We start from the raw sequence: 15,572 nt of genomic DNA, 5'->3' as shown, positions 1-15,572 counted from the left end.
TTTGTTAACAATATTATATGAGTAAAATAAAGGAAATAAACTCTTCCATCTCAGAACATGTTATATGTTTTCTATTGTAAAATTCTGTACACAGGGGTCACATTTACATGAGCAAGGTAATGAGTACATTTCCTAACATGCATTGTTACCTCCTCCTTTATGTTCCCCTACCATCCCTTCCCTCCCACCTTTACAAGCACACTCCCCTCCCTAAGTACACTTCCCCTGCCTAAATTGTAAAGTTCATTTTTCATCATAGTGTCTTGTGCATCTCATTGTTATAATGGGTCAACCTGTATCCCTATTTAAACATCTTGTTTTTTTCCTTTCCCTCCCCAAATTAGAGGAACGTATATACAAGATGTGGGCGCACCAACTTCAAATACAGTGTAAACGGGTTATAGCATGGGGGAGGAACATATAAAGAAACAAAAAAAACACATCACCTGTTATAAGTACGTTAGAATCAATAACAAGCAAGAGAAAAACACACGTGTGTTCCTATCTTGGGTTTGATTTGCCTAATCTGGTCATCTGTGCAAAGCTTTTAACCTTTTCTGCTTATCTCAGACATAAAATAGTTATTAAAAATTAAGCAAAACATAGGGCCTATGTTTCTTTGGATCTGGCTTACATCACTTAATATTTTTTTCCAAGTCTTTCCATTTTCTAACAAATTGGGTGATGCCATTCTTTCTGATGGAGGCAAAGAATTCCATTGGTATAAATACCACATTTTCTTGATCCATTCATCTACTGAGGGGCATCTGGGTTGGTTTCAGATCTTAGCGATGGTAAATAATGCTGCAATAAACACAGTTGTGCTGGTAGCTTTAGTGTGGTCTTGTTTGTGATCATCTGGGTAAATGCACAAAAGTGGGATTCCTGAGTCATAGGGGAGCTCTATGTGGAGTCTTTTGAGGAACCTCCATAGTACTTTCCAAAGGGTTGAATAAGTTTACACTCCCACCAAGAATGCAGTACAGTTCTCTTGTGGCTACATCCCCTCCAGCATCTGTTGTTGTAAAAGTATGGAATGGTTCAGGAATTTGCCTGTCATCCTTTCTCAGGGGCCATTCTAATCTTCTCTGTATTGTTCCAATGTTAGAGTACTTGATGCTGAATTGAGCATAGAACATTTTTTTATATATAAAGTGTAATTTATTTTCTTAAACTAGACAATTCAACAAAAAGTAAGCTCAAAAGAATTGCCATGAAATTTTAGAACCATGTACTTCGTACATAAGCACACATTTAAGAATAAAGACTGACATGTCAAAAACAAAATAATTCCAGATATTTGTTGTTCAAGAGATGTGTAAGAGGAGGAATTCAATTATTTTATACAAGGCACCTGTCATAATGAACACTGAAGCAAGTGTTAAGGTTTTTTTTTAAGTTTTAATGTTTTAAACATATTTAATTTTGGGAATTTGCTTATATATGCCAAAACTAGGACTGTTTGGCAGGACATAAATTTTTTTTGGGGTGGGAGTCTGCGAGTGGGGCCTGAACTCTGGGACTGGGCGCTGTCCCTCAGCTCTTCAGCTCAAAGCTACTGCTCTACCACTTGAACCAACGTGCCAGTTCCAACTTTTTTCTTTTTGCTTATGTGGTGCTAAGGAATCGAACCCAGGGCTTCATGCATGCAAGGCAAGCACTCTACCACTGAGACACCTACCCAGCCCCAGGTCATAAAACTTTTTGATAAAGTATTTAAGATTTATGGTAGCAGACATATGCTACTAAGTATGTACATTTCAGAGTTTATACAAATTTTACTAATGAGAAGTTGCAAAGTCTTTGTGTAAAGGAGCAGAATAAAGAGTTAAGACTTTTAACTACATAGTTTCTATTAAAAATATAGGGCTTCCTTATTTTAGATGTTAGTGAGGAACAAATGATGATATAAGCCATATACAAATGATGAGATGAGCCATAAATAGTAATCTTAATGGGTAACTTTAAAGACTGCTCATAGCCTTTAAAACTCTTGTTGAACATCATAATCTTAGGCAGTTTTAAATGTACAGGAATATGAGAAAATAGTAAAATCTAATACGTAGTACCCTTCAAATACTGAAAACAATGGTAATTGTTTTGTTTTTCATTTTATTAATCATTAATATTTAATTATTGGTTTTTCTTATTTGTAGCATTGTTTTCCTTGTTGTAATATAATACAACTTTTTGTAAGTCATCATTATGAAGTACTTGGAGAAGGTTACTGGGATGGCCAAACCATTTTTTATAGGTGCATGTGAATTTATGAAGAGGAAAATTAAGAACAAAATATTTATTTAAAAAGTTATGAAGTAGAGTCTGAATCAGGAATGTTGATAAATGTCCACACCTAAAATCATACCCAGAGGCTGAAGCAGTGATTTTAAAGAGTTGAGGCCACAAAAGTGAGAGACTGTGTTTAGTTTTGTTTTATATTTTGATTTTGCTGGTAATGGGGCTTGAACTCTGGGTCCTAGGTGCTGTCCCTCAGCTCAAGGCTAGTGCTACCACTTGAGCCACAACACCACTTCCATCTTTTTCTCCTTATGTGGTGCTGAGAAATCAAATCTAGGGCCTCATGCATGCAAGGCCAGCACTCTAACACTGAGCCACCTTCCAAGCACCTGACAGAATGTTTTTTAAAAAATCAATTTATCCAACATTTGCTTTCTGCTTTGGGTTATGTTATTAAATATATGAATACCTTTTTATATCATTGTGAATTGTCATACTTCTGAATTTATACTAACTTCAACCCCTTTATCCTTTTCAAAGTCATGAAATAGCTCAGAGTTTGCTTCCATGAAGATTGTTTTTACATTTAAAATTTCTCCTGAGACATTTTTATTTTTAACAAAATAACTTTATATTTCATTTTGATGGGTTATCATACATCAAATACCTTGAAATGTATATGTAGAGTCTAAAGACAGCAGTATGAATATTCTCATACTGCTCTTGTTTATCTGTTATGCACTTTTAGTATTGTGATATTTCTCTTTCTCTTTCACTCTCCCATTTCCTCTCTTTCTCTTTCATGCTCCATGTCTGCTGCTCTTCTATGGTGAAAACTTTAAAAACTTGAAAAAGGAAATCAAAACAGAACTTAGAAAATGGGAAAAACTCCCATGCTCCTGGATTGGAAAGATTAACATTGTGAAAATGGCAATACTTCCCAAGGCTATCTACAAATTTAATGCGATACCTATCAAAATTCCAACCTCATTCTTCAAGGAAATAGAAGAGGCAATCCAAAAATTCATATGGAATAATAAAAGACCCCGAATAACAAAAACACTCCTCAATGGAAAGAACACTGCTGGAGGAATATCAATACCAAATTTCAAACTCTACTATAAAGCCATAGTAATCAAAATAGCTTGGTACTGGCACAAGAACAGACCTCAGGACCAATGGCATAGAATTGAAAACCCAGAAATGAACCTAAAGACCTATAGTCATCTAATCTTTGATAAGGGAGCTAAAAAAATAGAATGGAAGAAAGACAGCCTCTTCAGTAAATGGTGCTGTCAAAATTGCTTAACTACTTGTAGAAAACTAAAGCTAGATCCTTATATATCACCCTGCACCAGAATCAACTCCAAATGGATCAAAGACCTCGAAGTCAAAGCAGACACTCTGAAAACATTACAGGATGGAATAGGAGAAACCCTAGGTCTCCTTGGCTCTGGCCGAAATTTTCTGAATAGAGACCCGGGAACACAACAAATCAATGAAAGGTTGGACAAATGGGATTGCATGAAGTTGCAGAGCTTCTGCACGGCAAAGGACATAGCTAGCAAGATCAATAGAAAGCCCACAGATTGGGAGAAGATCTTCACTAGCCATAAAACGGACAAGGGTCTCATATCTAAAATATACTTGGAACTCAAAAAATTAAATCCCCCAACAATAAATCCTCAAAGAAACAACTGCCCAATAAATAAGTAGGCTAATGACTTAAAGAGAGACTTCTCTGAAGAAGAAAGAAGGATGGCCAATAGACACAGGAAAAAATGCTCAACCTTCCTAGCCATAAAAAAATGCAAATCAAAACAACATTGTCATACCACCTCACCCTAATATGTCCCTCCCCTACAGTATAACCCCTGCTTTCACTATATTTGATGTCGGTATAATTTGTGGAGGGGAAGTGGAAAAACAAGTCGTTTAAATAAGGATACAGGTGGACCTGTTGCAACAATGAGAAGTACAAGTTGTCATGTCAAAATCGAACTTTACAACTTGGGTGGGGGGGAGGAGGGGTGGGAGGAAAGATGCGAAGAAATAGGAAGGGTAAACAAAGGAGGAGGCTACAATGCTTGATAAGAAATGTACTCACCGTCTTGCCCATGTAATTATAAACCCTCTGTACAGTATTTTCACAATAAAAAAAAAAAAGAATTTCTGCTGGTCTACTATTATCCTTCAGAATCCACTGGTTTTGTGGGAACATGATAGCGACCATCAGTTACCCTTGCATTCTTTAAGAGTTATAACAGTGACGTGATGTTATTCATTTCTATTCTAAATGGCAAAACAACAGATCTAGGAATTCCTTTTCACTTTTACTACTGTTATAAATTTTATCTCATAGGAATCATTGAAACGGATAGGATACTTTTAACCTCTGACCTAAAAGTTCGTTTTCTTTTTTCTTTTACAAACGACCTTTTTCTTTTATTATAAGTAAATACATGTAATGAAAACAATGTTTTCCTGTGGAAAGTAGACCGAATATATTCAGGGATGAAAAACAAGGTAATGGGGGAAATGATTACAAAAGATGCCCATCATAGAGCACGGAACCTCAGAGCAGTTTATCATGTACACTTTGTGAGAATGACAATGTGCTGGGAACTATAGATTAAATCATTGAACAACTGATATAAATATATGCACATATATTTATATATGTATATTTATTTTTAAATGCATATATGTGTGTACATGCCCTTATATATGTATACATGCATGTTACTATACACAAAAATACATACATACACACATGTACACATGCACACATGGAGAAAGACACATAGTTACAGACAACACAAGTTTCACTACTTGTTGAATATGCCTTAGACATAAAGTTTGGAATCAAATATGTTGAAGATGTATTTGTCTCTAAAAATTCTTTTACCACTCCTATATCTTTTTCTAAAGGAATTTATTAATTTATATGATAGTCCTATTCTTACGGCACACTGGAGACAGGTAACTTGCCAAATACATGAAGCAGTTTGTTATGTACTCAATACAAGCTCCACCCCAGTGTAGACCTTGAACTCTGGGCTTAGGCGCTGTCCCTCAGCTCTTCATCTCAAGGCTAGTGCTCTACCACTGGAGCCACAGCACCACTTCCAGCTTTTTCTTTTTATGTGGTGCTGAAGAATTGAACCCAGACCTCATGCATGCAAAGCAAGAACTCTACCACTGAGCCATCTTCCCAGCATCTCCTCTTATCTCTTCAAATGGGTAGGTTTTGACACATTCGACTTTCAAAATGCAGTACAAGTGATAGCAAGTCAATCGGAAATCTCAGTAAGTAAACGTCATATGGCGTCTCCTTGCTCCCCAGGGAATGCTAGTTCTTGTAGACACTCTCAAAAACCAAAGTAGCAGGAAAATACCCTGGTACAGAATAAAGTTATAAGGCTTTAAATGGCATTCTTCCTTGAGTTCTTTTCCAACAGCCAGCATCAATTCTTAAGCAGATGAGTGAGTCCTCAAAAGATTGGAGCTCAGGTCAACATTTAACAAACTCATGTGAAAAGTCCTATGTGAGAAATGCTGACTGAGGTCTTGCTGATTTCATGGTCAAGAAAATAAGACAAAAAGAAAGTATTTTAATGTATTAAAATTTGAGAATAATTTGTAACCTGTCAATAAATGTGTAGAACACAATTATACCAAAATGACAAAAAAGGATGTGCATGTGAATTACGTGCTCTTGGACTTGGCAAGTGATCTTAGGTGTGTCTACACAAGTAGAATCAGCACAAATCAATCAGCATTTCTTCATTTAAGATACAAGGAAAGGATACAGGTTGACCCATTGCAACAATGAGATGTACAAGACACTCTATCGGGGGAGGAGGTTGGAGGGAAGAGTTGGGAGGCGTGAAGGGAAGGGATGGTAGGGGAAAAACCAAGGAGGGGGTAAAAATGCTCAATAAGAAATGTACTCATTACCTTACATATGTAACTGTAAACACTCTGCACAGGACATTTACAATAAAAATATGTATTAAAAACATACAAGGAAAACTTCTGTACTTATCGGAAGTTGTATTTGTCACTCAATATCAGTAAGGTATCAGTTTTATGATCACAGGCATATTAAAATTCTGGATGCTCAAATTCTCTACATAAGCACAGTCTATTATTCACATTAGAATCTGCCCACATCCTAGTGCAGTGTAATTGCAATGAAAATTTTTACTACATTCTATGTTTGTAATAAAAATAAAATCATATGCACTATCAACTGATGCAAATTTTTTCAGATAATTTTTTAGTGTGAAAATACTGTAAACAGAGGATGCAATTACATGGGCAAGGAAATGAGTATATTTCTTACCAAGCATTTTTGCCACCTCCTTTGTTTCCCCTTCCCATCCCTTCCCTTCTCACCACCCCGGTCCCTCTCCTCTTTAATCCCCGCCCCCCAGCCAAAGTTGTAATGTTCGTTTTTCCATATAAAGTCTTGTATATCTCATTGTTGCAACACGTCCACCTGTATCCATATATAAACAATTTGTTATTCCCTTTTGCCTCCACAAATTATATTAACATAAACTACAGTGAAAGCAGGGGTTATACCTTGGGGAAGGGACATAAAATGCAAGAAACAAATCATCTTATAAATATGTTAGAAACAATAATAAGAAAAAAAAACATTTGAATCCTTACCTTAGGGTTCATTTCATCAAACATCTACTTATCTGAACGTTTCTGCTGTCTCAGACATATACTAGGGATTGCAAGTAAGGGAAACCATGAGAACTATGTTTCTTTGGGGTTGTCTTGCTTTACTTAATATATTTTTTCCAATTCTTCCCATTTCCTAACAAATGGAGCAATGTCATTCTTTCTGATGGAGGCATAGAATTCCATTGTGTATATATACCACATTTTCTTGATCCATTCATCTACTGAGGGGCATCTGTGTTGGTTCCATATCTTAGCCATGGTAAATAATGCTGCAATAAACATGGTTGTACTGGTAGCTTTAGTAAGGTCTTATTTGTGATCATTTGGGTAAAAGCCCAAAAGTGGGATTGCTGGGTCATTGGACAGCTCTATGTGGCGTCTTTGAGGAACCTCCATACTAATTTCGAAAGTGGTTGAACAAGTTTACACTCCTACCAACAATGCAGTAAGGTTCCCTTCTGTCCACATCCCCTCCAGCATCTTTTGCAATTATATTTCTTGATTTAGCCATTGGAACTGGGGTGAGGTGATATCACAATGTTGTTTTGATTTGTATTTCTCTTATGGCTAGGGAGGTTGAGCATTTCCTCATGTATCTATTGCCCTTCCTTCTTTCCTCTTCAGTGGGCCTTTAGCCCACTTATTTATTGCCCAGTTGTTTCATTGAAAATTTGTTGTTGGGGAATTTAATTTTTTGAGTTCCAGGTATATTTTAGATATGAGACCCTTGATCTTGCTAGCTATGTGTTAGCCATGCAGAAGTTCTGCAATTCCATGCAATCCCATTTTTCCAACCTTTCTTTGATTTGTTGAGTTTCCAGGTCTCTATTAAGAAAATATTGACCTGTGAAAAGGAGACCTAGGGATTCTCTAATTCCATCCTTTAAAGATTTCAGAATGTCTGCTTTGACTCCGAGGTATCTGATCAATGTGGAGATGATTCTGGTGCAGGGTGATATATAAGGATCCATCTTTAGTTTTCTACAAATGATTAACCAATTTTTCCAGCACTATTTACTGAAGAGGGTGTCTTTCTTCCATTCTAGTTTTTAGCTCCCTTATTGAAGATTACAGTGCTATAGGTCTGTGGGTTCATTTCTGGGTTTTCAATTCTATTCTAGGTATATTTTAGATATGAGACCCTTGTCCATTGTATGGCTAGTGAAGATCTCCCAATGCGTGTCTTTCTGTTGATCTTGTTAGCTATACCCTTTGCCATGAAGAAGCTCAGTAATTTCATGCAATCCCATTTGTCCAACCTCTCTTTGATTTGTTGTGTTTCTAGGTTTCTATTAAGAAATTTTAGGCCTGTACCAAGGAGACCTATGATTTCTGCTATTCCATCCTGTAATGTTTTCAGAATGTCTGCTTTGACTCTGAGGTCTTTGATCCATTTGGAGTTGATTCTGGTACAAGGTGTTATATAAGGATCGAGCTTTAGTTTTCTACAAATAGTTAACCAGTTTTGCCAGCACCATTTACTGAAGAGGCTGTCTTTCCTCTATTCTAATTTTTTAACTCCCTTATCAAAGATTAGATGGCTTATATGTCTGTAGGTTCCTTTCTGGGTTTTCAGCTCTATTCCATTGGTGCTGAGGTCTGTTCTTGTGCACGTACCAAGCTGTTTTGATTACTATGGATTTATAGTAGAGTTTGAAATTTGGTATTGATATTCCTCCAGCACTGTTCTTTCTGTTAAGGATTGTTTTTGCTATTTGGGGCCTTTAATAGTTCCATGTAAATTTTTGGATTGCCTCTTCTTTTTCCTTGAAGAATGCCGTGGGAACATTGAAAGGCATCACATTGAATTAGTAGATAGCCTTGGGGATTATTGCCATTATCACGATGTAAATCCTTCCAATCCAGGAACATGAGAGGTTTTTCCACTTTCTAATTTCTGTTTGATTTCCCTTTTCACGTTTTTAAATTTTTCTTTTTTCCACGTTTTTTAAATTTTTCATTATAGAGGTTCTTCACTTCTTTGGTTAAGTTAATTCCTAGGTATTATTGATTGTGGGACTATTACAAATGGAGTTGCTTTCCTGATTTCAGACTCACTTTTCTCATTGCTGCCATACAGAAAAGCCATTGATCTTTGAGGGTTAATTTTATACCCCATTACTTTGCCAAAATTTAGAATCAGCTTGAGTCATTTGGGTGTGGAGTCCGTGGGATTCATTAAACACAAGCTAATGTCATCTGCAAAGAGGGAGAGTTTTATTTAATCTTTCCCTGTTTGGATCCCTTTATTGCCTCTTTTCTTATTGCTGTAGCTAGTCATTCTATTACTAAATTGAAGTGGAGAGAGTGGACATCCTTGTCTCGTTCCTGAGTTAAGATGAAATGGCTTTAGTTTTTCACCATTAAGTAAAATTCTGCCTGTTTGTCATATACAGCCTTTATTGTATTGAGGAATGTTCCCTGGATTCCTAATTTTTCCAGAACCCTCATCACAAAGGATTGTTGGATCTTGTCAAATGCTTTTTTCTGCATCTATTGAGATAATCATGTGGTTCTTATCCTTGCTCCTGTTGATGTGATGAATTATGTTAATTGATTTGTGTATATTGAACCAGCTTTGCAGCCCTGAAATGAATCTTGTTTGATGGTGGTGTATGAGTTTTTGGATGAATTGTTGAAATTGATTGGCCAGAATTTTGTTGAGAAGTTTTGCATTAATGTTCATCAAAGAAATGGGTCTATAGTTCTCTTTCTTTGATGAGTCCCTGCCTGGTATTGGGATGAGGGTTATGATGGCTTCATAGAATGAGTTCGATAGTGAACTTTCTATTTCAATTCCATTGAAGAGTTGGAAAAGTATTGGTGTGAGCTCTGCCATGAAGGCTTTATAGAATTCCGCTGTAAAGCTGCTTTTCTGAGATGGGAGGTCTCTTATTACTGTTTCTATTTCAGTGTTTGATATGAGCCAGTTAAGATGGTTTAACTCACCTTGGTTTGTTTCAGCATTTCGATATTGGCTTGGAAAACGTCTATTTCTGCCAGGCACTCTAACTTATTAGCATAATATTTTGAGAAGTATTCTCTTATATTGTTCTGAATCTTGGTTGTTACTGTGGTGATGTTTCCATTCTCATACCTGAGTTTATTTATTTGAGTGTGTTCTCTTCTTTTTCTCATAAGATTTGCTAAGGATCTGTCAATTTTTTTAATTTTTCAAAGTATCAACTCTTTGGTTTTTGGTTCTTACAATTTTTATTTTTGGATTCTAATTCGTTTAATTCTGGTGTAATTTTAATGATTTCTTTCCATCTACTGTATTGTAGCTAGGCGCCAGTGGCTCATGATTGTAACTCTAGCTACTAAAGTGGCTGAGAGCTGAGAATCATGGTTCAAAGCTAGCCTAGGCAGGAAAGTCCATGAGACTCTTACCTCAAATGAGACAAAAGAAAACTGTTAGTTGCTCAAGTGGTAGAGTACTAATCTTGAACTGAAGAGCTGAGGGGGAGTGTCCAGGTCCAGATTTCAAGTCCCACGACTGACAACAATTAAAAATAAACATTTACAAATAAACAATATTTTGACATAAATGTTAAATATATATTCTAAAAATTTTTAAATCCTCACTGGATATATTAGTTTATATAAATATATAGAAGTGTTTTCTGGTTTTAGTTGTTTTTGAGTCAATTGTGTAAATCAAACATTTCTCATTCAATTCATATGTGTAGTTTTATAAACTTATAGGCCATAGTATAAAATTAGCAGATATGTGATAGACAGTGCTGTTTTAGGTATCTACCTTGGCATTCTAAAATTAAGACTTCTCCCCCAAAATCGATATGCCCTCTAACCTTGTCAGAGGTTTCATCTTATTGGAGCAGAAAAGTATCATCGTTTGGAACAACTGTAACATTTTACATGTATTCCACTTAGTTTAACAACCAAAACATTCAAGTCATCTGAACCATGCAAGTAATAACAAAATGTCTTCTGACCTTTTTATTCTCTTAAGAGATGAAAATCTTTAATTATACATTTATTTTTTTTCTGCCTAAGATCCTATATCTTAGGAAGATCTTTTTGTGTAACCCTGTGTTCCTGATAAGAAAACCAGAACAAAGGCAATAATGAAAATAGCCAATGAAAATACTTGAAAGCAGTATTGCCATTTTCACTATATTAAGTCTGCCTATCCAAGAGCATGGGAGGTCTTTCCATTTCCTAGTATCTTGTGTAATTTCTTTCTTTAACTTTTTATAGTTTTATTTATTTTTTTTATTGTGAAAATACTGTAAAGAGGGTTTATAATTACATGGGCAACATAATGAGTACATTTCTTATCAATCATTGTAGACTCCTCCTTTGTTTCCCCTTCCCATCTCTTCCCATGCTCCTCCCGCCCCCCCAACCCAATCCTTCTTCCTCCCACCAAAGTTGTAAAGTTTGTATTCGACATAATGACTTGTATAGCTCATTGTTACAATAGATCCACCTGAATCCCTATTTAAATAATTTGTTTTTTTCTCTTCCCCTCCACAAATTATATCAACATCAAATACAGTGAAAGCAGGGGTTACACCATGGGGCAGGAACATACAAAGCAACAAAGAACTAATCTTATAAATGTGTTAGAAACAATCACCTGAAAGAAAAAATACATTTGAATGCTTATCTTAGGGTTCATTTCTCTAACATCTACTTATCTGACCTTTCTGCTTGACTCAGAATATACTAGTTTTAGCAAATAAAGGAAATCATGGGACCTAAGTTTCTTTGGGCCTGGGTTACTTCACTTAATATAATTTTTCCAAGTCTTTCCATTTCCTAACAAATGGGGCAATGTCATTCTTTCTGATGGAGGCACAGAATTCCATTGTGTATATATACCACATTTTTATAGTTTTCATTAAATAGTTCTTTTACATCTTTGGTTAGGTTAATTCTTAAATATTTTATTTTGGGGGAGGTTATTGTGAATGGGGTTGCTCCCTTTCTGCTTGTACATTGTCAGTGTACAGGAAGGCAACTGATTTTATGGGTTGATTTTGTATCCTGCTACTTTGCTGAAGTGATTTATGATTTCTAAGAGTTTGGGAATAGAGTTTTTGTGATCGTGAAGGTATAGTATTTTATCATCTGTAAAAAGGGATAGTTTAACTTCTTCTTTTCCTATGCGGATCCCTTTAATGTCTTTTTCTTACCTTATTTACCTGGGTAAGGGTTCCAGGACTATTTTGAAGAGGAGTGGAGACAATGGGCATCCTTGCCTTGTTCCTGATTTTAAGAGAATTCCTTTTAGCATTTCCCCATTAAGTATAATATTGGCTATTGGTCTGTCATAAATGGCTTTTATTGTTTTAAGAAATGTTCCTTCTATTCTTATTTTCTCCGGAGCTTTTACCATGAATGAATGTTGAATTTTATCAAAGGCCTTTCCAGTATCTGTGGAGATAATCATGTGGTTCTTGACCTTGGCTCTGTTGATGTGTAGGATTACATTTATTGACTTATGTATGTTAAACCATCCCTGCATCTCTGGGATGAAGCCTATCTGATCATAGTGTATGATTTTTTTTTTATGTTTCTGGATTCTGTTAGCTAGAATCCTGTTAAGGATCTTTGCATCAGTGTTCAAGGAAATTGGCCTGTAATTCTCTTTTTTGGTTGGGTCTTTGCCTGGTTTGAGGATGAGTGTGATATTGGCTTCGTAGAATGAGTTTGGGATAGCTCCCTCCTTCTCTGTTTCTCTGAAGAGCTTGAGGATTATGGCCATTAGTTCTTCTTTAAAGGTCTTATAGAATTCTGCTGTGAATCCATCTGGTCTTGGGCTTTTTTTGTTGGAAGACTTCTGATTGTTTCTGTATCTCGTTGTAGGATATTGGCTTATTTAATGATTTACTTCTTCTTTGCTTAGTTTGGGCAACTTGTATTTCTCTAAAAATGCATCCATTTCTGCCAGGTTTTCTTACTTTAGAGAGTATAACTTTTGAAAGTAGTCCGTTAAGATTGTTTTAGATAATTTGTGTATGTATTGTGAATTTTCCTATGGCATCCCTAATCCTGTTAATATGGGTTTCCTCTCTTCTTTTTAATTAATCTTGCCAACGGTCCATCAATTTTATTTATTTTTTCAAAGAACCAGTTTTTTCTTTGGGTAATTCTGGCTATGGTTCTACAATTTTCTAATTCATTCATCTCCAGTCTTAGTTTGGTTATCTGGCTCCTTCTGGTAAATTTAGGTTGCATTTTTTTTTCATGTTTTTCTAGCTATTTTAATTGAAACATGAGATAATTTACTTGGTCTGTCTCTATTTTCTTGATGTGGGCACTGCGGGCAATAAATTTTCCCCTCAGGACTGCTTTTGATGTGTCCTACAAGTTTCTTTGTGCGGTGTTTTCATTTTCATTGAGTTGTAGGAAATTATTTCTTCTTTGATCTCTTCTGTTACCTAGCCATTGCTTAGAAGTGTGCTGTTCAATTTCCATGTATTAGAATAATTTCTGCTGTATGCTTTGTTATTGAGAACTAGCTTGATTCCACTGTGGTCAGATAGGATAGAGGGGATTAAGTCGATCCCCTTGTATTTGCTTAAGTTCCTTGCATGAACTATGATATGGTCTATTTTGGAGAAAGTTCCATGAGCTACTAAGAAGAATGTGTACTCTGTTGTTTTAGGGTGAAATACTCGGTAGATGTCAGTTAATTCCGTTGAAGTATGGCCTCACTTAATTCAGTAGCTTCTTTTCCAATCCTCTGTTTGGTAGACCTGTCCTTGGCGAGAGTGGGGTGTTAAAGTCTACTAGTATTATCATATTGGGATCTATTTTATTCTGTAAGTTTGAGAGTATTTGCTTAACATATCTGGGTGCACCAATGTTTGGGGAATATAAGTTGGTAATATAAGAGGGAACTGTCCTCCTCTTGGGTTGTTCCCTGTATTAATATGTAGTGTCCAGCCTTGTCTTCTTGTATTGATTATAATGAAAAGTTTATCTTCTGAGATATCAGGCTTGCTACACTTGCTTTCTTACTGGGGGCATTTGATTGGTAGATCCTTTTCCAACTCTTTACTCTGAGTTTATTTGTATGTTTGGCTGAGAGGTGTGTCTCCTGAAGGCAACAGATGGATGGGTCATGTTTTCTAATCCAATCCGCAGTTCTTTTTCTTTTGATTGGCAAATTAAGCCCGTTAATATTAAGAGATAGTATAGAGAGATGCATTTTGATACCTGTCATTCCCAATTTCCCTCAGTTTTTCTTCTTTCCTTTCCTCCTGTGCTTGCTCAGTTAGATTTCTATTAATTACTGTCTGGGTACATGTCCCTGTTCCTGGTTGCTTTCTTCAGGTTGTGTTCCCACTCTTAGTATTCTTTGTAATGCTAGCTTAATGTTTATGTATTCATTTAGTTTTTATTTGCTATTAAAAATTTTCAGCTCTCCATCGAATGTGAATGCTAGCTTTTCCGAGTATATCAGTCTGGGTTGACAGTTATTGGCTCTCAGGGCTCGTATGGTACTTTCCCAGGCCTTTCTTGCATTCAGTATTTGTGTGGAGAGATCTGCAGTGATTCTAATTTTTTCCCGTTTATTATAGCTCCTTCTTCATTTTTTGCTGCATGCAAGATGGTTTCCTTATTATTCAGGTCTATCATTTTTACTATAATGTGTCTAGAAGTGTTTCTCCTGGTGTCTTGCTTGTTAGGTGTTCTATATGCTTCTGTTATGTAGGTAAGATGTTCTTTTTTGAGACGGGGAAAATTTCACTGATTATCTTGTTGAATAGGTGTTGCATTCCCTTGCTTTGATATTCCTCACCTTCGTCCACTCCAATTATACAAAGGTTAAATTTCTTGGCACTATCTGCTTGCTCTTGAATTTCCCTTGGGCATAATTTAAGTGATGTTTCCATATCTGTCATTGTTTGGTCCAGTTGGTGTATTCTGTCTTCTGTATCTGACACTCTACATTCCATTTCGTTCACTCTGTTAACTGTGGCTTCCATTGTGGTTTGCAAGGAAGAAATGGACTCATTTATGGATTTGGTGTTGGTTCTCAAAGTACTGATCTCACCTCTTAATAAGGTATGTATTGCCTCTATTTTGGCATTTTTCTCACTTCTGAGTGAGGTATGTACTTCCTCTACTTTTGTGTGTACCTCGTGTTTGAGATCCTGCATTTCTTTCGATAGTTTGTCCCCATGTTCTTTAATTTCTGGTCTATTTCTCGCTTTATTTTTTGAGTCATTGTCTCCAGCATCCCTTGGATGTAGCTTTTGTCTTTCATTCCTGCTTTGCTCCCACTGGGGCTCTCCCCTGTGTGGCTGCTGGCTATTGGGGATACCTTGCTATCCTGGCTATTAATAAATCTTGTAATTTTTCTCTGTGATTTTCCCATGTGGGTCCAGGATTATTGGAGACTAATCTGAAATTTTGTTTTGGTCAATATGTGTCTGATTTTGCTTGGTTGTTGTTTCTGTGTTGGTAGAGAGAGTTTGTACCTGATTTCGGTTCTGTTGGGGGCCGACCTCCAGCTTCTGGTCTGACCCACATAGGGATCTCAGCTCTTTGCTGTAGATCACTGGCAGCTCTCGTCATTGGAAGGGTTGAGCAGCCTAGACTGCTCCTGTTTGCTCCTATGGGTGCTCTTGGCAAGATTGGATGTGCTGGATGAA

At 36.3% G+C, this 15,572-nt stretch overlaps 1 non-coding gene across 1 annotated transcript; it reads right to left on the bottom strand.

Annotated features, from left to right (window-relative positions):
- Positions 1–1,025: 1,025 nt before the first annotated feature.
- On the bottom strand, positions 1,026–1,128 carry LOC122118442. The gene has a single exon (XR_006149365.1). It is a non-coding gene; the product is annotated as a U6 spliceosomal RNA (small nuclear RNA).
- Positions 1,129–15,572: the final 14,444 nt, after the last annotated feature.

Source organism: Dipodomys spectabilis, unplaced genomic scaffold, assembly GCF_019054845.1.
Source record: "Dipodomys spectabilis isolate Male_0828 unplaced genomic scaffold, ASM1905484v1 ptg000152l, whole genome shotgun sequence".
Taxonomy (NCBI): Eukaryota; Metazoa; Chordata; class Mammalia; order Rodentia; family Heteromyidae; genus Dipodomys; species Dipodomys spectabilis.
This window is presented reverse-complemented; position numbering and strand designations above follow the sequence as displayed.